Source organism: Lichenostomus cassidix, chromosome 17 (assembly GCF_008360975.1).
Source record: "Lichenostomus cassidix isolate B80296 chromosome 17, HeHo_3.0, whole genome shotgun sequence".
Lineage (NCBI taxonomy): Eukaryota > Metazoa > Chordata > Aves > Passeriformes > Meliphagidae > Lichenostomus > Lichenostomus cassidix.
The window spans coordinates 7,900,506-7,922,384 of NC_139497.1; the positions used below are offsets into that span (position 1 = coordinate 7,900,506).

The 21,879-nt window shown below is 43.6% G+C and overlaps 1 long non-coding RNA gene across 1 annotated transcript in view; it reads right to left on the reverse strand.

Annotated features, from left to right (window-relative positions):
• Positions 1-7,341: 7,341 nt before the first annotated feature.
• LOC146429973 (uncharacterized) overlaps positions 7,342-21,879 on the reverse strand; it is a 33,547-nt gene continuing 19,009 nt past the window's right edge. Inside the window, exons 2-3 of the long non-coding RNA XR_014855426.1 lie at positions 9,185-9,257; positions 7,342-8,028 (exon numbers count right to left, since the gene is read on the reverse strand). This is a non-coding gene — a long non-coding RNA (uncharacterized LOC146429973). The remainder of the gene's footprint in view (positions 8,029-9,184; positions 9,258-21,879) is intronic.

The following is a 21,879-nucleotide window of genomic DNA, read 5'->3' on the forward strand; positions in this document are numbered from 1 at the left end:
TTGGGAATATTTATTGAAAAACACCCCCAGGCCTTGACAAAGCAACAGCTTGGTTCTGAGAGGGGATCCATGTGGACTCAGGTCACTCAGGCCCCATCCCTGTCCTGACAACAGGCAAAGAAAAGCTCTTTAACCACATTTCTCAGAGGGAATAAATGACTTTAGTGATGGCAGCCCAGGTCAAAGGCAGCAGCAGCAGGGTCTCAATTGCTGCACACCAATTTCAAGATTCATTTCCTAACTCCAGCACTCTCCTCAGCTACTGCTGGAGCAATAAAGGCCACTGGCTGCAGAGAAACACTGCCATTCTTCCTAGCTAGAGCCATAACACCAAGGGAAGCATTAGAACTGCAGGAAAGGCAAATCTATACATGGCCTGGCCCTTCCGGGGCTCTTTCCAAGTCCTTGCTGTTGAACACTCCAGGGGTTTTATTTCAGAGCTGTCAGGTTTCAATTAATTATCTCTATTCAGTTAGGCTCTGCTCTGCCCCATTTCTCCTGCAGAAGGCAAGGCAAGGTGTGCTGTGCCCACCTCTGCATTGCATGGAAACTGCATTTTTACATCTAAAATGTACAATGGAAACCTAAGAGGCTTCAACCAGAGCCCTTTCCCCGGGCTGAACCTCCCCAGCCCAAAGGCCTGCTGTCCATAAAATCCACATCATTGCAAGGCTCTTCCCTTGCCCAGCAGAGCAGAGAGGACCCTGTGAAATGGTCAGCACAGAGTCAGTACAAATAAACTGACATTGCTCCAAAGTGAGATCATTGGCAATTTATTCCTGCCCGAGCCCTACCAGAAAGAAAACAGTGTTTCATGTTGGGGCTTTTTTCCTCCTCTCTCCCTCTCTCATTTCTCATCTCTCTGCTATTTCCATGTGCTTCCCACCACACTGTGATTAATCTTTTCTAAGGCCTAAGGGACTGGAGGAAAGAGGTAAGTCAGACTCTATCAAAGACCCTACACAGAGGCAGCCAGGATCTGCCCCAGCCTTTGTGGGGCTTGCAGCATTCCAAGAAACATTTTCCATCCTCAGAAGTTATAAAGAGTCAGAACTTTTACAGCTCATTAGTAAATCATTGATGAGATATTCCCTTTACCTCTCAACGAGTTCTTCGCCACCCTCCCCTAACCAATCCTAAAAAAAAAAAAAAAAATCCTCCTGTGAAAAGGAGCATTTTGTTTTCCAGGCCCTGTAAATGCTCAACTCCTCCTTTTCTTCCACTCCCCAGCACAACATTTTCCAAGAGCTGAATTCAAACCCACCAAAGCTCCTCCAGGGAGGTGCAGAGCTGCAGCCAACCTGCTTGGCACGAGCAAAGGGATTGCCACACATGCACCTACCAGGCTCCAATTCTGGCTTTCGAGAAAAAAATAAACCACCGAATAATTAAGAGCTGAAACCCTGGTGGAAATCTGGGAAATGCCTGACTCCAGCACAGATCCTAAACCCACACAGGGAATATGCCAGCCTGGCCATCACTGTCAGCTCCAGTGAGGAACAGGAGCAGCTTTTGTGGTGTTTTGTCAGGGAAAGCTTTTCCAGAAAAGCACATTTATCAGCACTTCTCATACACTGGATGGCTATTAAGGAATATCAGCAAAGCAGCTTCTGTCAGTGTAAATCATGCCTATCCCATGAGGACCTTGGAATCACAGGTGTTTTAGAGGAACAGGTGTAAAACAGGTCTGGAGCTCCTGCACTGAGCAATAATTCCAGTATTTTCAAAGGAGGAGTTGCAAAAATCATTCTGTACAACACAGAAGTGCTGCAGGAGATGGACACTTGACTGAAATACTTGAAAATAAATGGGATCCCAAGATGTTCAGCTCCAAGAAAGTCTTCCACCCTAGTTACAAAGATTTAGGGTCTCTGTTAGATCCAAACCTCATAATATTGCACTTGGCTTTAAGAAAAAAAAAGTTTAGAGAAATAACTTGTCTTGTGGCTTCTAGTTTTCTTTTTATTAAATAAAAGCATCTCCCATATGCACCTCATGGCATGTTAAAACTTATTCCTGTGCTTGCCACAGAGTATCTGCAACCATTTACAGTGTTTTGGTGTGGTCATTCTTGCAAAATTATCAATAATCTCACACTACTTGACTGTATCCCTGAAGTCTGAGCTGCTGACACCTTCTGATTGAAACCAGAATTCCCAGATAAAGAAAAAAAGGCTGTCCCTGGTTTGAGAGGGGGAAGTCAGAAAGTATTAGGTTGCTGAAAGATTAGAAAGAAAGGCAAAGAACTCCAAGTATGTTCTATATTTCAGTATCACAGGGAATATGGTACTTGGCTGTAAAGTTTTAACATATTACTGATAATAATGGGACATTATTAAGAGCTAAGTCCAAGTCAGAAAGCATCAGGGCCTGCCTAGAAGATGATCAGAAATTCAGAGTTCAACTTCGTTTTGTGTTTTAAATGTAAATCCAAACCAACTCTAATTCCACGTAGATTTGCTTGAAGAATTTTAACAGAGATATTATCAACACTGGAATATTTCACTCAGGACACTGCCTCCCATGACATGACCCCTCTCCAGCTCTTCCAGAGGTTCTCCTGTGCCTGGGAGTTGGGGAAAACATGCTCAGGTCTCATCTGGGACAGATAATTTTTGTGGGGGGCAGGAAGTGCAGCTTTGGTTATTCAGGACAGGCAGAACAACTGCAGTGCAGTGGTCAAATGCCACAGGAATTGGGTCTTGCCTTCATTAAATCCCTTTTTCAGTGGGAGGGAGGAGAGAAAGCAGTGTGAGAGGGATGTTGTCCTACAGGAAGGAGGGGCTGGTGCTGAGCTGGGCCCACATTTCAGTGCCATCACACCACCTTTCTCCAGCTCTTCTCATACCCCTCCTGCTCCTTCTTCACTCCAACCTGGGCAGAAAGTTTGCCCTTTTCTGTAATATCAGATTATCATTTTTACAGGAACAAAGAGCTGGAGTTCAGCCTCAGAAAGGCAAGGTCTTGTGCATCCTGGTAAAGTGTCCAGCACCCATGCTATAGATTTCTCCAAATTTAATTAAAAACTGAATTCTACAGACTCCCACCTTAATAAATGAACACAGCAGCTGCAAGTCAGCAGAGGGAGAACAAACCTTTGTGATGCTTCACTCTGAGAACATTAAGACAGCAGCTGGCAGTCGTTTCTTTTTAGGATACTACTGAGATGCCCCAGTTATTCAATGGAAAACTACACAGAAAAAGCAAAATATTTCTTTACTTGCCAAAGTGCAAAGAAGAAAACCAGACAAGATTGAAATCAGCAATTTTACCCTGACAGTGTTATCAAACCTTTCCTAATGGAACCACATGCAAAGATAAAAGTGATCTATTGGCAGGACAAGTGTTCTGGTTGATTTCCAATCAAGCTCATTCCAAAACCAAAGCACAACTGGTGGAGTCCTTGTTTATGTGTGGGAAGAAGTAAATCCAGAACAACTCTCAGTTGGAAACTCCAAACTTACTCTTGCCATCAATGTTTTTTTGGGCTTTCCCTGCTTTAATCTCTCTGGTTTTTAATAGGGGCTGGGTTTTCTGGTGAAGGTGACTCAAACACTGCTGTGCCAGAAGAGCTGACACAAGGTGGGCTCAGTCCCCACAGTGCTGGTGACAGACACAAAAATGAGCTTTTTTTGGGTAAGTTGCAAGGTCCAAGCCATCATCCCATGTCATGGTGCCCATGTGCCCCAGGATTCAGCACAAAACCCCACAGCCTGTCCCTTTTCTTGAGACCTCTGTGCTCCTCCACCACACAGAGCTGTCACCTTTCTGTGTCCTTTCTGTCACCTGTCACTGCCCTGTGTCCCTTGTCCTTACAGGGACAACACCTCTGTGCAGCACCTGGTTTAGTGCTGACTGGCAATGTCAGCTTTAGGGTTAGATTGATGACCTCCAAGGCCTTTTCCACCCTAAATCATTCCATGGCAGAGGAGGGGACAGCAAGGGGGACAAGCTGGAGTGAGGACAGGCTGGATGGAGCTCTGAGCAACCTGGTTCAGTGGAAAATGTCTCTGCCCACAGGAGAGGGGTTGGAACAAGATGATCTCTAAGTCCTCTTCCTACCCAAACCATTCTGTGATAGCAGAAACAAAGAGGTACATGAGGAATAAATAGTTTTGAATTTTAGGCCATGTTTATGCAAACCCAATGAAGCAAGAACAGCTACAACTATTTAACAGCCAAGCAAAACCTGCCCATTAAGAGATATTTGCATTTTGAAAGGGCCCAAAGAGACCCATTTTTCTATTTTATTTCTTCAAACATCTTTTTTTTTGAGGGAAAGGGTAATTTAGCTCAAATTTTCCTTAGGTTTTTCTTTACTGAAAACAGTCTGGTTTTTATTGGGAAAAGAATCATCTTTTCAGGGAAGTTATTAAAAAAAAAGCAAGCCATGTATGCTCTATTAAAATTTTAAATAAGATATGAATTCATTTGCAAAATGTGAAGCGCTAATAACCTCAGCATATTTCAGTCAGGTGCACTTTAAGAACAATTCTTTTTCTCCACAAAAGGCATTTTCTGTGAACAATTTAAATCAGCTCTATTAGCAGCTTTAGAAACAGGAATGTGGCTATGAAGACAATTCCAGGCAGAAAAGAGCAAGACATTTGTTGGGAGAAAATTAAGGCAATGTAAATCATTTTCCAATAAATATTCCATACAGAATATTCTGTTCTGTGATATACAATACAGTCTTTTTCCAGAGATATTGCATTCCCTCCCTGTGGATGCTGAAAGGGATTGCAGTATTAAGTTTCAATTGATTGTTAACAAAACCCCGAGCCTGTTCCTACTTTTGATTCAATCCACTTAGAATGGCAGGCTGAGCTCTTCTAATCTCATTTTAATTTTCCATGGGGGACTAAGTGTCCAAAATCCTTGTGAGGGGGCTGGAAATTTCAGCTCTAGGATGAAACAACCTGATTCAAAGTCAGAGAGAGGCACTCCTTTGGATTAGGTCCCTGATGGCCTTGGAATGCTCTGGAAAATGCCCTGAATTATCATTTTCTCCTAAAGCAGGATATCATTCTGCCCACATCAAGCCTCCAAACACCCTTAATGCTCAGCCTTTGGAAGGAAAAGGATGCCAGGGGAATAGTGCCACATTACAGCTCTCTGGACTAGTTTTCCTCAGTTTGCCATTCCTGATGCCAGTTTTGGATTCCCCAGTGCCACATCACCTTTCCAGACTCTGGATATCTAATAAGTGCCTGAATCCTCCCCTGTGTATGCAGGGAAAACACAACAATCATTCCCCAAAACTTTATTCTTGGCCCACCCTGCTCTACCTGCAGCATCCCATTTCTGCTTTCCTTTTTCCATCCCCTGCCCATCCCACATCCTGGCAAGGTTACAGGGAATTTCTACCTGGGCAGAAATTCCCTGCCGAGGTAGAAATTCCCCACTCTTCTTTCACTGGCTTTCACCTTCAAGAAAAAAACCCACAAAACACCAAAACCAACCACAAAACCCAAACAAGTAAGAAAAAAACCAAACAAAAAACCAAACAAAAAAACCCCCCAACAAATAAGAAAACAAGTAATCCGAAGCACTTTGGTTTCTCAAGTCCATCCACTCAGGCCTATCCCTATAAATCTCATCCTGGCCATTTCACATAATCTGTCCTACCAATCTCAGATGTGCCAGGCTGGTGTTGAATGTCACACTTGGCAGACATTTGGGGACAGCCTGGGAAGCCTTATTTCAATAGCCCACATTCTCCTTTAAAAATCAAACCCTTAACCTGCAATTTCACTGTCCTGCCCTGCCTTAATTCCCTCCCCTCATCCTATTTCCCTGTATTTTCAACATTAATGCCACAAATCCAGGAAATTCCTGCTGTGTGTTCAGCTGAAGATGTTTCACAGTGATGGCTCAGACCATCATATCAAACTAAGAATAAATAACTTTTAGAGGTCAATGCTTGACCCTGTACCCAACAAGACACACAACAACCCCAGAAGTCAGTCAACAACTCAAGGACCAATTCCAGAAGCTCAGGCCCCAAATCCACCACCAGCTCTGTTCAGTCCCTCTCCTCAGCAGCTTTATTCTTCAGACTTAATGAGACAGATGCAAACAGCAGGCACTTATTCTCTAATTAACCAATTTGGCTGCCACTTTATGATCATTAACCCAATGTTGCTGGGTCAAGATTGCACACAAAGTATTCCTTCCTTCTCTCCCTTTCATTCCTCATCCATACCTGGCTTGGAAATCATCCCCTTCCCTCCATTCCCCAATCTGAGTACAAACCATCTTTGCTCACTCACTGCAGCACCTTACAAGATGCGTTCCTGAGATCTAAAAATAAGCTTGTTAGATTATTTGACAGTCAAAAATTAAATAAAATTGGAAGTAGTAATTATTTTCTTGATTATTTAATGTGGGCCAGACTTTTATCAAAATATTTTGACACGAGAAGATTTGTGAAAATAAATAGGCAATCAGCAAGTCATTGCTAACGGAAAAGGAGCTTTCTTTTTTCCAGGGAAAGAAGTATATATTACCTGTCAGTGCCATGGGAGAGTCTCAGGCTTTAAAAGATGATGTGTTAACAGCACTTTATCTACAAGACAGCCTAACAGACAGCTCGACATCACCAGGTGACAGATTCATGCAGTGCCACACCAAACATGGCAGAAACACAGCTCTGCTCAAATATCAGGGAACTGGAAGTGTTTGGGAGTTCCTGGGGGGCAGAGGCTGGATGGAATATGGGTCACAGCTCAGCCTGATGAGAGCCCTAGCCACCAGTCTAAAAATAATGGAAAAATAAAGTAAAATCACCTCCATCCACCCTGCTCCTTTCTCATCCCAAAACCTCAGCACAGAGAAGCCACAGAAGGTTTTGTGTCAAACATGAAGGAGGGAGGTTTGCCAGCACTGTGCCATCCACCAGCTCAGTCCTTTGCCTAAATCTGGGGACTTCCAGCTCCTGCTCCTCTCCAGGATGGGTCATCTGCCCAGGCCAGGTCTGTCAGAGCTGGTTAAGCTCATCTTGACTTGCCATTTGTCCTCCAAGTCAGCATGTTAGTGAAGCATTTCTTGTTTCCTATCCAGGCAAACCTGTCTTTGAGGATGATCTTCTGGAGGGCCCTGGGATCTGCAGCAGCTCTGCTGTTCAGTGTTAACCAGCAACACACAGCGCCAGCTTTTTATAGCACAAACAGCTGCTAGAATTATTCGCTTCTCCTTTCTTAAAAAGAAGAGTAATAACATATGAAATTGATTTTATCTGCTTTCAGGATAAAATGAGTATCATTTTCCTACGCTTGTCTCTTTTTTGGAACTGCTTTACGTAACATTTCCTAGAAACACTCTCTGTGTGCACACCCAGCTCTCCACACCAGCGAGACATTTCAACTGGGATGACTGGGATGGAGGGGGAGGAAGGACTCATTCCCACCAGTGAGACATTTCAACTGGGGTGACTGGGATGGAGGGGGAGGAAGGACCAATCCCCACCAGTGAGACATTTCAACTGGGGTGACTGGGATGGAGGGGGAGGAAGGACCAATCCCCACCAACACACCAGGATGGGCTGTGGCCCAGCCAGGTGAATCATTCCAAAACAGCAGGACAACTCCCCTCAGACTCCCCCCAAAACCAGGTCTGGAGAGATTCCATTCAGCCCACAAAACACACACACCTCTGGCTTTGGAAAGGCCTCGTTCAGCATCTGGTGTGGTGTGTCAGATTCCATCTGAGATACTGCGCTCCAGAGAGCGGCGGGAGAAAACAACGCGCTCCAGAGCCCGCGTGTAACGTGAGGAGTTAATCCCACACAGGCATTCATCTTTTCAAAGCATATATTCCTGACAGTTTTGGAAGGCATTGCTTACAATTTCCATAATGTTTGAAAACATACAGACACTTTCTCTCAGTGTCACAAACGTCTTGAACTCCTGAGCCCCTTTTCATGACACCATAAACTTCTCCTTGGAAGCACAGTATGATGTCAGAGGATGTAACAGTACAAGAGGTGAAGAGGAAAGCTGTGGGAGCATTCAAATAACTTTTTCTGGCCTAAAAAAGAAATAAAATAAAAACTGGAGTTTGATCCAAGAACATTTTGTTCATTTGCTATACAGGGGTGCCTTTTGTATGAGCACAGACTGTTTTGTGGACTCTGGTCCTCTGTAGTCACCATGAAACGGAAAATATACAATGAAGCCAGTGATGTGTTATCATCTGAGGTTTCTGTGAATGCTATTTCTGTCTTATGTTCACAGAGAGCTGCTGGTCAAATGTTCATCCACTACAACTTGATAAAAACAGGGGTTTAAAGAATTATCGCAGATATTTATAGCTTATTTTCTTTTCTCTCTTTTATCTCATCTGCACTGTTGGCACGATAACGCTCATTAGTGTTCAGGTTTAAGTGAATCATCCAAAATAGCTTTTTTTAAAAAAATAAAATAAAAAAGCTGTTTGTTTCTCACGCATTCATCAGGGTTAAAAATATCCATATTTTTAACAAATACATACTCTTTGATATCAGCCAGGTGAGCCAAACAAGTTTTACGCAAGCACAGCTGAGCTGCTGTATCTGTCACCTTCAGGTTTGACTTGTGCCGTGGTTCCAACAGAGATTTAATGAACAAGTCCAATTTGATGCAAACTTTCAAAAGTTTCACAGCTCTAATCAGCAAAATAAAAGTGTGCTAGATAATTACTGGAGTGTTAAGCTGATATTTATCTCTGTAATCCCCCAGATGAAAGGAGCAGATTTCACAAGAACAGTCTTTATTTTTAATACCACATGCAAAAAATAGACATTATAGCTACTGATGTTAATGAACGCTGGGCTGTTCACACCTCCAGCCCTGCTCACCCCTGTGAAATTCTTCCTTTACATGACCACAGTGGCTGTCACCAGGATCAGGCTCAGGGCTAACAATATTCACATCTTCCTCTCCCCCTCCTTCAGAACTCCACTTCTCCCCTTCCATTGATCTATTCCACACTCGCCAGCCTCCATCCTCTGATTTCATCACAGCCTTTTCTGCTGGAAATTGTCGTTTGAGTGAGCAAAAGCTCACAAATTGCACATTGCTGCACCCCTGGAAAAGGCCTGCTGCCCACTCAAAGAGGGCAACAAGATAGAAAATCATACCCATCACTGGGAGTATTTAATTAAATTGGAAGAAGAAATTGTGTAGGGCTGGGATTGGTTTCTGACCTGCACTGAAGCTGTGCTTGTTTGTTGTACATCTGCAGGACCAGTTTTCAGGGCCTTCTACTTGTTTCCATCACTGCAACCCACAAAGTTAAAAATGTAATTTTAAATAGGGAGCAAAACACTTCTCTCTGTCCATATGACAAACAGATCAGATGCCTCAAGATTGCTGAAAAATATCCTCTAAATGACTACCACTTCAGTACATTTATTAGCCTCCAAACACCAGATATCATCAGCAACAGTATTGAACAGCCTTTAAAGGAGCTGATGTTGTTATTTTTTTTTACTCAGTTTAACCTTGCAGTTTTTCAAAGACTCACCAAAAACAAAGCCCCAGAGGAAGGGAAAAATGTTTTGGACACTTCAGCCTGGGGTCTTCAAAAAAGACTGAGCACAGCTGTTGAGCACATCAGCTCCACCAGCCACCTTCCATTGTGTCACTACATTGATATTCACACCTACACAGCCACACAAACGCTGCTGATTAAAAAATTAAGTGTAACTGAAACAAAAACAAACATCTCAGGGGGAATATGTGGACTTTAGCATTAGAAAAAAAAAAAAAAAAGCCTCCATATGCCCAAGAAAAGGAGAGAACAGATGGCTTTCTTGCTTTGTCTTCATGCTGCTTTCATACTTCTACAACTTGATGCTTTGGGTTAATATTTTAATCCAAACTCAGTGATTAACAATAGAGGCAGACGGAGGATTGTGTTTCACTCTATAATTAGGCAGACACAATGAGGTGACTTCTCAGCAAGGTACACAGGGACAGAAAGTGCCTGTAGCTCCATCAGTGATATTCCCAATGCACAGGGGAATAACTTTTATTCTGCTACAGGCAACAGAGATGAGATTTTAAAAACCCTCAGGCATGCAGAACCCAGGGTTTGCAGGGTTATTAGTGAAACAAAATACCACAGAAGTCTTCTTTGAAGACAGGACTTAACTCTTCCCTAATTCAAGCACGAGCTGGGCATGTGGAACAGAGCCCAGAACTCATGGCAGGAGATCCTGTGGCTGACTAATGGAATCCCACCTGGAAAAGCAGAAAAACAGCTCTGGGAAGGACACATGGATCTGCAAACAGAGCACAATCCAGGGCTGATCTGCTGAGATCCCCAGGCTGTGCACAGAACATTCTGGATACCAACACAGCAAGAGCATTTTGCTTCATGAGCATTTTGCTCATGACTGGGGTGCTACCAGATGAGTGGGTCACAAGGAAAAAACCCCAAAAAAGCCCATTTAGCACAGTAATGAAGCTATTTGTGATTTCAGACCTGAAGGTAAAGCCCCACACACTTGTATGACTTGGTTCAAGAGACTTGGAACACACAAAGTTTGCACAAGAGCGACCACCCTGCTCACCTGAGAGCCATTTGAAAACTAATGTGCAACCAGGACATAGAAAAAACACCTGTAAAAAGGACTCTGGTCCCATCAGAGTCCTCACGCTGATGCTGGGGCAGTGTCTCATCTGCTTCCCACAACAGCTTTGCCCTTCAACAGCTCGTGTTTATGAATGACAAGGAAATGATGGGAAGTTTGTTACTGCTCAGACAGAAAAAATACAAAGGAGGTGCCAAAACCAACATGAGATGTGTTGTGTGCAATGGAAGGAGCAGAGCCCACAGCCTGAACAGCCTGGCCAGGGCGGTTTTGAGGAGCAGGACAAGATCTGATGATTCAACTCTTCCACCAAACTCGCTCTGCTCTATTTACAGAGAGAACAGGAACATAGCAGAAGCACAAGGACCTCTCACATCCCTTTCTGTCCCCTCCTGTCAGCAAAAGGATTGCCATGGGGACTGACTGGTGGCCCAACACATATTGAACACCCTGCTGCCAGCAGGAGCTGGTGCTCAGTGCTCCAGAGGCCAAGCACAGCAGCTCTGCAGCAGCTCCAGGACAGCCAGCCCAGAGGGAAAGGTTCTCCCTAATCCTCTCTTGCCGTTTGGGATTGGTTTGTGGCTCCAGGAGCAGCAGGCTCAGAGCCTGCCTGAGGAAGTGTTTGAAGACAAACACAGCATTAAACATGGGTTTTATGGGCTCAAATCTGAGAGACTTCAGTGAACAGAGAATTTCCCTGCACGGAGCCTGAACCACAGCTCAGGGCAGGAGGGTTTGGTCCTTCCCTGCAAGAAACACCACTCTTGTGTGAAGAACACCAATTCCTGGCCAGAATGACAACACAAGTGCAAAGGCAGCTCTTGGTGTGACTCAGACACACCAATCTGCTGTGGAGAGATGCACAGAGTGCCTGGGAGCTGCCCCAGTGCAGGACTGGACACCCCTGCATGTACACTCCTCACAGGAGGAGGTAACCCACGAAAAGATGGCTAAACTGGAGTGGTCTGGGGTAGAATTTGATGTGGTTATCAGTGCCTTCAGCCAGATTTCGAGGGCTCAGTCTGTGCCCCCCGCTGTGCCATGTTTTCCATAGGATTCAATCCCCATCCCCAGCAGAAATCTGGTCTCCCTTGGAAACCTGGAAGTGCCTCTCCACACCAGCAAAGTGACAAACAGCACTGCCCAGGCAGAGACAAGAGGTATCGATTCTTACAAAACTATTTTGGACCAAGACTCCTTTTCCAGTTGTATGGAGAGCTCTCTAAGTCACATAAAGCAGCATATGGAAAACCCCCAGCACTGCATGTTCTCATAATTTTTGGAACACTGTAAATATTTGAGTCAGTAGATCTTAATCCATAAACACAGCTGGACTCAAGAAACAATGATGGTAACTTATTATAATTTAAACAATTGTGTAACAAAACAAACCAATGATAATCACTTTGGTTTCCTAAGGACAATAGGCACAACCTTTGCACAAAGTTAACATGATGGTACATGTAATTACATAGAAAATAAACTTACATATGCTAAGATAAATTATTCTCAGCTTTTACAGAGCACTGTAGAGGGGAATGACAGTGGAAGGGCAAAGCTGTGTGGTGCAAAGGCAGCATTTCATAAAATGTACAGAGCTGGAATGGGAACTGCCAGCCAAAGGACATCCCCATCCCCTTCCAGGACATATTAGTTTAATTGCTTTATGACCACAAAGATCATCCCCCAAGTCCACCCTCAATGTAAGCCCCAATAAACCCTGGTGCACAGAGTTTACACACAAAGCACTGGTGGCTGATCTCTGCTGTGATTAATGAGAAGAACATTTATCCAAACTGCATCAGAACAGACCTGGGCACTCATCTCACGTTTTACATAAGTTAAATGGGCTTTAAGTTCTTTCCTCAAAGTTCAAGTAAGTTCACTTCCTTTTTATTTCTGCTTTGCATTTTTCACAAGTGTTTGCATTCAGCAATAAAACCTAGAGACAGAAGTAAACACAATATGGTTCAAATCCATTTCAGAATTGTTCTAGGCAGGGTGCTGTTCTCAAGTTTTTACTAGACATGTAAAGTGGATTTGTCTACCACCAAAACACGTAGACAAGACAAAAAGTACTCAAAACCAAAATAGGATCTAAACGCACACACATTTTATAAGCAAAATCCTGATTATGGCCATAAACTCTTTATTACTTGGCTGCATCAACACACACAAAAAACCAAAAATCCAGCTTTCATATTTTACACCCAATAATCAAGAGATAAGATTCCTACCCAAACCTTTAAAATGCAGCGTTCAAGTGAAAACTTCAAATAAGGCTGAAGTTCTTTAGTTAGGGATGATAAAAATTTGATATTCTACAACAGCAGCAGCCACACCACCAGAATTTGGCCACCTCAGAAACTGGCTAAGCCTCTACACCAGAAATATATAAATACTCTGAGCCCCAGCTTCCAGCTCTTGAAGTCATCAGTGCCACGTAAAATGAGAAATTTGACATCTGAATTAATTCCTCCTACCAGGAAAATCCCTACTTCTAAAATTGCCAGCTCAAAATCAACCACATGAACAACACAACACAAGGTATTTTCCAGCTCCCTCCCTTGCAGGCCGACAGATGAGCCATGTTAACTACAGCTTACCAAAAAAAAAAAAGAAAAATCAAGTATGGAAAACGTCAGCTCCACAGAACAAGTCTGGCAAAGTTATAATCAACTAAAATCAGGTTCTTATAATAGGAACTGACAGGGAAATTCAAGCTACTTATGCTGCTTAGAAAGCTTAACATTATCTGGCAAAGGGATGAAGCTGCAAAGCTGAGATCGAGTTCTGGACTAGAACTTCCCCAACTTTTCAGGGAATTTTGATAGAGGAGGTCAGCTTGGTCAAGGTGAAAGTGTACATGAGCCTTAGAGAAAAAAATAATAATTAAAGTATCTAAAACTAGAAACATTGCCACTTGAATACAGAAGAACATTCCTTTTCAAAGGGGATAACAAATCTAGAACAATGACCACATGAATCCAGAGCCTGTTTGGCAGGGGCTGCCAAGCAACCACTAACAGGCATTTGTGCAAGTTCCTGGTGGAAAATCATTCATTGGTGATGTCACCCTTCAAATGATGGAGCATTCCTTGCCTTTTGTGCCTTTGCCATCCTATTTCTGCAAGGTTGCCAGGCAGGTAAACAGAATTCCACTTCAACTGTCTGCAGCTTGAAAAGTAAGCCAAAAATAACCTACAGCTTGTCCATTGAGGCCAGAGATTTAAAGATGAGAGCTTAATATGGGCCACCTAAATCCAAATTTAGGAACTGTAATATGGAACCTGTTTTTTAAAAGTCTTTAAATAAGTATTTTATGCTCCATGGTGCTTTCCTATTCCATGGTGTTCTTCAGTAGGGGACTTGAGGAGAGAGCAAAGGGACATTGGTGTGTGAAAATTGATTGTCTCCCAGCATTCAGCCACTTGACTGGCTAGAGAACAGCAATGCTGCTCCCCTAAATCCTCCAGCATTTAGAAACTCAGCTTCACTCCACATCCCTGGTGCAGTACCAGGAGAAAAGTTCTGCAAGGGATTAAGGTGAGAGTGACTGCCATGGCTGAGAACAGAGGCTTCAACCTGCTTTAATCAGACAAGGAATTGCCTTTTATCCATCTCTTCCCAGGCCAACAACTGCCTCAAACCTGACAAAACCTCCTGGTGAGTATTTCTGGAAAACTTACTCCTCCTTAAGCCTCCTCCTGGCTTAAAGCTTTCCAAAACCACGAGACTTCAAGCAGTAAATGAGCTATTAATTAAACCACTCTTGGGCATCTCTGTTTAAGAGACATCAGTGGATTTCCCAGATGCAAGGTGGGACCTGCCAGGAAACCAGCAGAGTCCCAGCCCTTTTACCACCACCAAGAATTTGGATGCAGCAACATTTTCTCATCGTTTTCTTCACAGCAGATCCATGGTGAGGGCTCCAGGGAAAAGAAAGGAAGTTGCTTGAATTTTGAGAGTGGGAACGTCAGAAGTGCTCACCCTACACCCACTGGGGTCAGAGGCAGGAGAAGAGGCCAAAACTTGCAAAAAAAAAAGTTTGCCTTGTTTGTATCAATTTCTGCACTCAGGAAACTGGGGATGATCAAAGGATGTCTCCTCAGCAGGCAAGGGAAGCTCTGAAATCCCATCCAGGGCAGTGAGGAGCTCCAGACCATCCTTCAGCCTCTAACCACCTCAGCACAGGGCTGCATTCTCCCTATTTAAACCTTATACCCCAAACAGGGTCACTGCAGGGACAAAACCTCTTCCCAAAGGGTCCTCTCCAGGCTCAGGATGTGCACATCTCCCCTTGTGCCTCTGATCTCTCCCAAGGCCACTGGCACCAGCATCAGTGAAATGCCAAAAACTAAATTAATGCAGGTTTGGGACTAATTTTTCCCTCTGCCACACTAAAATAAACATTTTTTTAATCTATACCATCAGCACTGGCCCAGTTTTAAGCATGCAGACATAAAGCAATGGGGATGTTGCTGCTGCCTTCAATAGGATCAGATTTAGGCTAAGACTAGAATTCAAACAAGAGTTAATTGGGCTACATTAGGTTCAAAGTACTCTCAAGCCAGTTCTTTGCTTTGTGGTTTAAATGTTTAGTTGCCTAAACCCATAGACATTGCAAACTGCAACCACTTCCAGCTGACCCTAACTTTTGGCTTCTTCCTTTTCATGTCTTGTACTTCTCCTTATTTAGTCTTCCCTCATTATTTTTTCTGTAAATTATTCACATCAGGAGGAGGGAGTCACAAAAAAAAGTACTTAAATAGCTGCTTGTGTTACAGGCCAGAGTCCCTCAATATTTTCAAGGCTGTTAAATGACTGATTGCTGGGTCTCTATTTGTTATTTCCAGAGTGCATTCACACAGGGAAACCAAGTTTGGGAAATGGGAAGGACATTGGTTTTTACTGAAAATAATGCAAAGCAAAACTTAGCAAAAAGAAACCTCCAAACTTGAAAATCTGTCATCTTGCATTTTCTCAAGTCAGTCAGATAATGAGATGATTTCATTAAAGAAAAGTGAGAAGTAAACAATGCAGGTAAATTTGAAAATCCCAGGCTGGGTGCTTGAGAAGAAGCACATTCAGCACATTTACATCTCACACTCAGCAGTCTGGAACATTTTCTCCATATTTCCATGCTTAAATAGATCACTAAAAAAAAAAAAAAGCAAGGAATATTGTGATCTGTAACTTTGGAACCCCAAAATCCTGCTTGGGGATTTCCCCTCAGCTGAGCTTTTATCTCATCAGCAGCTTTTGGAAGAAAGTCTTAATGAGCCTGGAGTTGACCATGGATTTAGGAATTCGTTTGTGTTTTATGCTCTGAATTCCTACACAGTGTTTTGAGCCCCATTTCCACAGCAGCAGATTTAGAAAAGCTTCTGTTCCCAACGGGATGATCCAGCATGAGGATTGATCCAACTGGGATCCCAAATGAGAACTTCATCTGCTTCTCTGGGGTCACATTGACCTGACCAAGGCTGAAGTGGCATCAGCTGCCAGGCTGGGGTCTCCACATCAGCCACATCCTTCTCATTTAATTCTGAGGATAAGCTGGTGGATAGAACTCCTAAATTAAAATCAGAGGGATTCCAGGTCCCCCAAAAGCACTTATGGGATCACAGTGCAGTGGAAGCCTCCAACACCCACCAGCATTGTGCTCTGACTTTGAAGGGCTCCCTCCCCTTAATGCTTATTCCAAAATGATTTGCAGATTTTTCTGGAAGTGCAGTGGTGAGGAAAGCTAAGCATTACCAAAGGAAAAAAAAAAAAAAAAGAAAATACATTTCCAGTTAAATTTTGAAAAGCCAATGAGACAACAAAATATGGGAAAGTTGTTCCAGATGGCAAGAACACACTTGAGGAATTTCATTTAATCACATTCGTGCAAGATGTTTTGATTTGGGTGACATATATCAATTGCATACTTAAATTAACAGCCCTTCCTACTGCAGCAAAGGGAAAGCTCCCCGGAGCAGGAAAGGGTCTCAGGGCTTTCAGTTGGAGTGCAAGCACAGCCTGCATGGGGCTGAAAGGCTTTTTGTTGTTTTTTTTTGGGGGAAAATCAGTGGTTCATCACCACACAGCACAAAAGTGTGCTCAGAGCAGCCTCAAGGCCACCTGGGCCATCAGTTGTTGGTCCACTGAGCTGTGCCAAGACAATTCCCACCTCCCAGAGAGGTGGCATGGGCAGCACCCAATGCCCTCAGGGGAATGTGAAGGGCTGAGAGTGTGAAGGAATCCCAGAGGAGAATGGAGGTTTCATCTCCTAGAATCTGCTTCACCTTGAACAGACCCCAGTGCTCCATCCATCCCAAAGGAACTCACCACAGGGATGCTCCAGAGGTGTCACCAGGGCAGCCAAGGCACCCAGCAGGGTGTGCAAGGCCACTGCAAACCTCTTGGAAAGCCCAAACAGAACACTGAGGGTCCACTTGGAAGGGAAATTTCATTCTCCACATAAGTTTTTCCCATCCTGGTGTTATTTAACCAATTTTCCAGGAAAAGCTGATGGTCACAAGATGACCACACCCATACACATCGATATGTAGGAATATTTATACACACAAACACTGGGGAGGTTCCAAAGGCCCTACCTGCCTCAATAATCTCATTTATATAAGGCAAGGAAGGAGCACAGGTAAGACATATGGACAGAATCAAAACTGTAGCACAGGTTTTCTAGTGTCATTAAAAAAAGTAAAATAAAAGAAAATAAATCTATCTTTGAGGCCGTAGCACCCCTCAAACAGAACATTCAACACAAATTAATTATTTACAGGGGATTATCCATTAGGAGTCAAAATTCAGTTTACACCCATAGCTCACATCAAAATTTTTTGGGATGTGAAAAATTTCAGCTCCATCCCAAACACTGCAAACACAAAACTGTCTTTTTTTATTATTATTTTTTTGTTGCACAGCTTCTTCCTGCAGCTGTGCTCTGAAGGGAGCCATCCATACACATCCAGGTATGGATATTAGTTATTGCTAAAATAACTGCACTAAGGCCCTTTGTTTGGCGACTGTCGAACTTCTGAGCAGTGAAACATGAGGAGCTGCAGCTTGCCAGCTGCACATTTCACTTTCTCATCTCCCCAAACAGAGATTGAGAAGAGCCTGTTTATCAGATGTGGAGCTGACTCCTATTCCTCTGTGAGGTCTAAAAAGGAATTTCCATCCTTACAAACGTGCCCCTGGTGGGGAATCGCCGTCTGCTCTGATCACTGGAAAGGGTTCCTCTCCCCTCCCAGTCCCAAACCCACTGAGGCATCTCTTTAAAGACCATAAAACAAAAGGCAAGAGGCTTTCCTGCCTTAATTTACACCCAAATACATTCCCAATTAAAAGGTAACTGTGAAAAATAAAGCTGGTAATTGAAAGCCTTCTGCAACCTGAACTGCAGCATGGCTACCATGACATTACAATAATTAGTTAATCTGCCCTCTAATTTGCCTCAATTTGCATTGGCAGGCTGGAAGCTGCTGTCTACAATGATTTCTCATTGAAAACTGAGGTAGAAAAGAAAAGGAGGGGTTTCTTCCCACAACCCACCCACTCTGTGCATAATCTTTTCCCTCTTCTCTCCAGCACCACTGTAAATCTGGAATCCATCTCCATTAAGACAAGTGGAATTATGCTCCAGATCAACTGTGAGAGGAGAATTTGGCTTAACACCCCTGAAATACACCAAATTATTTTGTTGAAAAATATCTTATCACTGCCCCAGCCTGCTGCTCATGGTCCTGTCCCACTGCCAGGTCTGGCACAGGGAATTTGCAGAAAAATCCTTCATATCTCCATCCCCACTGCAAAGGCTTTGATCAGCTCAAATTCCCTCATTATTTGTCTTGCAACTCAAAATCAAGGCAGATCTCACCTCAGCTGCTCAGATGGAACATCTGTACATCACAAACACAGAGGGAAAAGAGGAGTTCAAGGCAGGATTCCACACTTTGGGAATGCCCTCCCATGGACATCTCCTTCCACAGGAGTCAACTGCTCTGCTCCCACACCTGTGCAGCCAGATGTTGGGCAACAGCAATTCAAGCCATTAGACAGATTTTTAAAATCTATTTACTAAAAAAAAAAAAAAGGCAGAAAGACAAAAATTGGTAGACATAATCCTTTCCAACTAGCTCAAGACTTTGACAAAACACATCTTGCCTTTCAAGGAATTATATTTACTTATCTGCACGAGACTTGCAATACCCCTTATTTTTCAAATCAAGCTGCATTTTGCTCCCTTCCACAAGATGAAACCCACCATTATCTAAAAAAAACAAGGACAAATTGTACAACTCACAGCAAGCATTTGCCAAAACGTTAGCCCTCAGCACTTCTTTTTAAACAAACATGAGGAAATAAGATGACCTTTAAATTGCTTATTGACATGTACTAAATCTCCAGAAATTAGGAAGATTCTCTGGAAAGAGCTGTATAATTTTAGTACTCAGTGTATTTTTAGCTAAGAATATTTTGTATACAAAAGAATGCTGCATGCAGCAGCACTTCAGGGATTTTTGGGAGCTTTGAAAAGCTCCAGTTTAGGTTAAAGAGCAGTAGAAGCAGTAGGTGGATGGCTTGAAGAAAGCAGAAAACAACCACCATGAGCTGCTCAAAACTTGCATCACCTGGACAACCCCTTTATTATTATCCCCATGATTTTATCCTTTAAAAGCAGGGCTTGGGGATTGCATTAGTAAATAAATTTTTTCTTTTACCCAACCCTTTCTGCTCCTAAGGCACAGAAAGTCCAGGGCAGGTGAGCACAGTCTGAGCTGCAGCTGCACAGGTGGATTGGGAGGGCACTTGGATCAGAGCCCTAAGCTAGGAGGAGCTCAGTGTTGCCTTTTTATATATTAAAAAAAACCTTTTTTTCCAGTGAAGTGAATTCTGTAACCAAAGGGAAGGTGAGAGGCAGGAGAACAAGAGTGACAGGAACTGGGGATGCTGAAAGGAAGGAAAACACAGCTGCTGCCTGGTGAGATAACTGAGAGAGCTTGGGCAGGGACAGGGTGCACAGGCTGTCCCCACACACAGCAGGATTTGCTGAGACTTTGGCAGTTTGTCTCAGAGATTGATTTCATTGGGAAGAGAAGGACTGCAGCTCAGTCTGGGTGCTTGGAGCACACCTTTTCCATCTGGGTCCCTGGTGGAGTGTGATGTTCACTGGGCAAGTGCAGCCCAGCCAAGCTCCACAGTCCCTCAGCTGGGTCACAGCACCCCTGAGCTGTTGGAGAGAGGTGAAAGGGGCATCTTGTACCACACAGTGGTGTGAAAACATCCTGGAACTCCCCTGAAAACACAGGCAGGACCTGCATCCAGCACATACCTGCAGTCACCCACATTCACCTCCCATCCCAAAAGTGCCAGCTGAGACTAAACTGGACAGGCTTAACATCACCCCTGAGTCAGAGACAGGGCAGGGCAAGCCTGAAGGAAGAGAGGGCAGGACAAAGTAGAACACAAGGAAATTGTGAAAGTGATCACATCTCCCAGACCGTGACAACAATTCTGGAGAGCTAAGGGACACAATTAGCGACTTTCCAGCTAATATCACTCAAGCCCAGCAGCGTGAGGACTGAGGCAAAGACAGAAAAGGAGTTAGATATCATTCCTTGAATATTTAATTCTTAATGGTGAGAAATTAAAGACTGCCAACACATTTCTCCTATTTCTCATTCATGTGTGTGCATTCCCTTCAAAACTCACACAGACAAAGCTTGCAGAGTTTGGAGAGACAATCTGGGCTGCCATTTGCTCTTTACTAAACCCAGGAATTGCTCTGTTCATTTTTCCAGGAGCAGAAACACTGACACACAGGTTTAGCAGTGCCCACTTCAGCCTGTGGCAGCTACAAGTTCAGTGTCTGCTTTTCTCCCTCTCTTCAGTGCAACTCTTTTTAAGAATTCCAACAGCTCCCAACAGCCTGCACTGTTTCCTTGGATCCTCCTATGGAATACCTCTCCCCTGTGCACTACACTCAGGAATTTCACTTCATGGCACATGTTTGAGTAGGTTATTACAGTGGGCAAACTGTGCAGGCAAAAACACCAGGAAAAAATTTAAGCAAGGACTTAAATTCCCCTGAGCTGATCTCCCCCAGCCCTGCAGTTTGCAAAGTTTTATTGGAAGCAAATACTTCAAGCCCAGTGGCAGAAGTGTCACATCTCTGTTTTCACCCTGCAGGATGACAAATGGCACCCCGAGAACCTCAATGCCCCATTTCAGAGCAGAGCCAAGCAGTGCCTGTTCAAGAGGCACTGATGATGAACACAGGGTGAGGTTAAGGCAGGGAATGTTTGGATTGTTAGTTCAGGATGCTCTGAGAGCCCCAGCTGGGCATTCCTGTTCATGTTTGTCCAAGCAGCAGAACAAGCCCAGCTCCAGTGGTTCTGAGTCAGCAAGGATGGAGAACTGCTGGGGACAGAAATGATCCCAGAACCCCCAGCACAAACAAAGCCTTTAGAGATTCCAAAATATGTTATACACACATCTATAAATCTCATTTCAGGCTTTCAACCCAAATGAGATTTGTTTTGCTGAGCCTTTTGATAGCCTCCTGCAGACAGGAGCTGTACAGAAGCTGCTGCTGAACACAAGGTGTGCTTATTGCACTTATTTAAAGGATGCAAAGAAGTGTTCCTTAGCCAAATATTTCCACCTGTGAGGTGATGTGTTTGCACACCCTGTGGGACAGGACCAGCAGTTGCTTGGGGCACACTGTGCCTCTCGTGTTTGGAACCTCACATGCTGGGAATCAGGTAGCCTCCAACACTGCCAAAAACTGCTCCAGATGGGAAAGAGCATCATCTTCCCTTTTTAGAGATGACTTCCCCCATGAGTCCCTTTTTCCCCTCTACCTAGAAAGCTGAAAACTCAAGTTAGCAGAGGCACACAGTCAGGAAATAGGAATTATACAGCTTGCACAATATGGAATACATTCAAATAAATCAGGAAAAAAAGCTACCAAAATAACTTCAAACCTTTCAGTTCTCTGAAAAGAAAATAGGCTTGTTTTTCCCAGCATGGGGATCAACCAATACATTCCAATGCACAGGGATGCTCAAAGAGGGAAGTGTATAAATTTAAATGGATTTTGCCATCCCAACCCCTGTATTTCTATGTCTTTGGTGACACAGAGCAAGAGGCATTCAGCTGGTACAGATTATAGTATATTAAGAAGGAATTTTGGGAAGAACACTTGTGCTATGGAGTCACTTTTTGCACAATAAGGTGCTCTTCCTTTCCATCCCCTGCACCAGAGTATTTCCTCAGGGAAGGAGTGACCATCT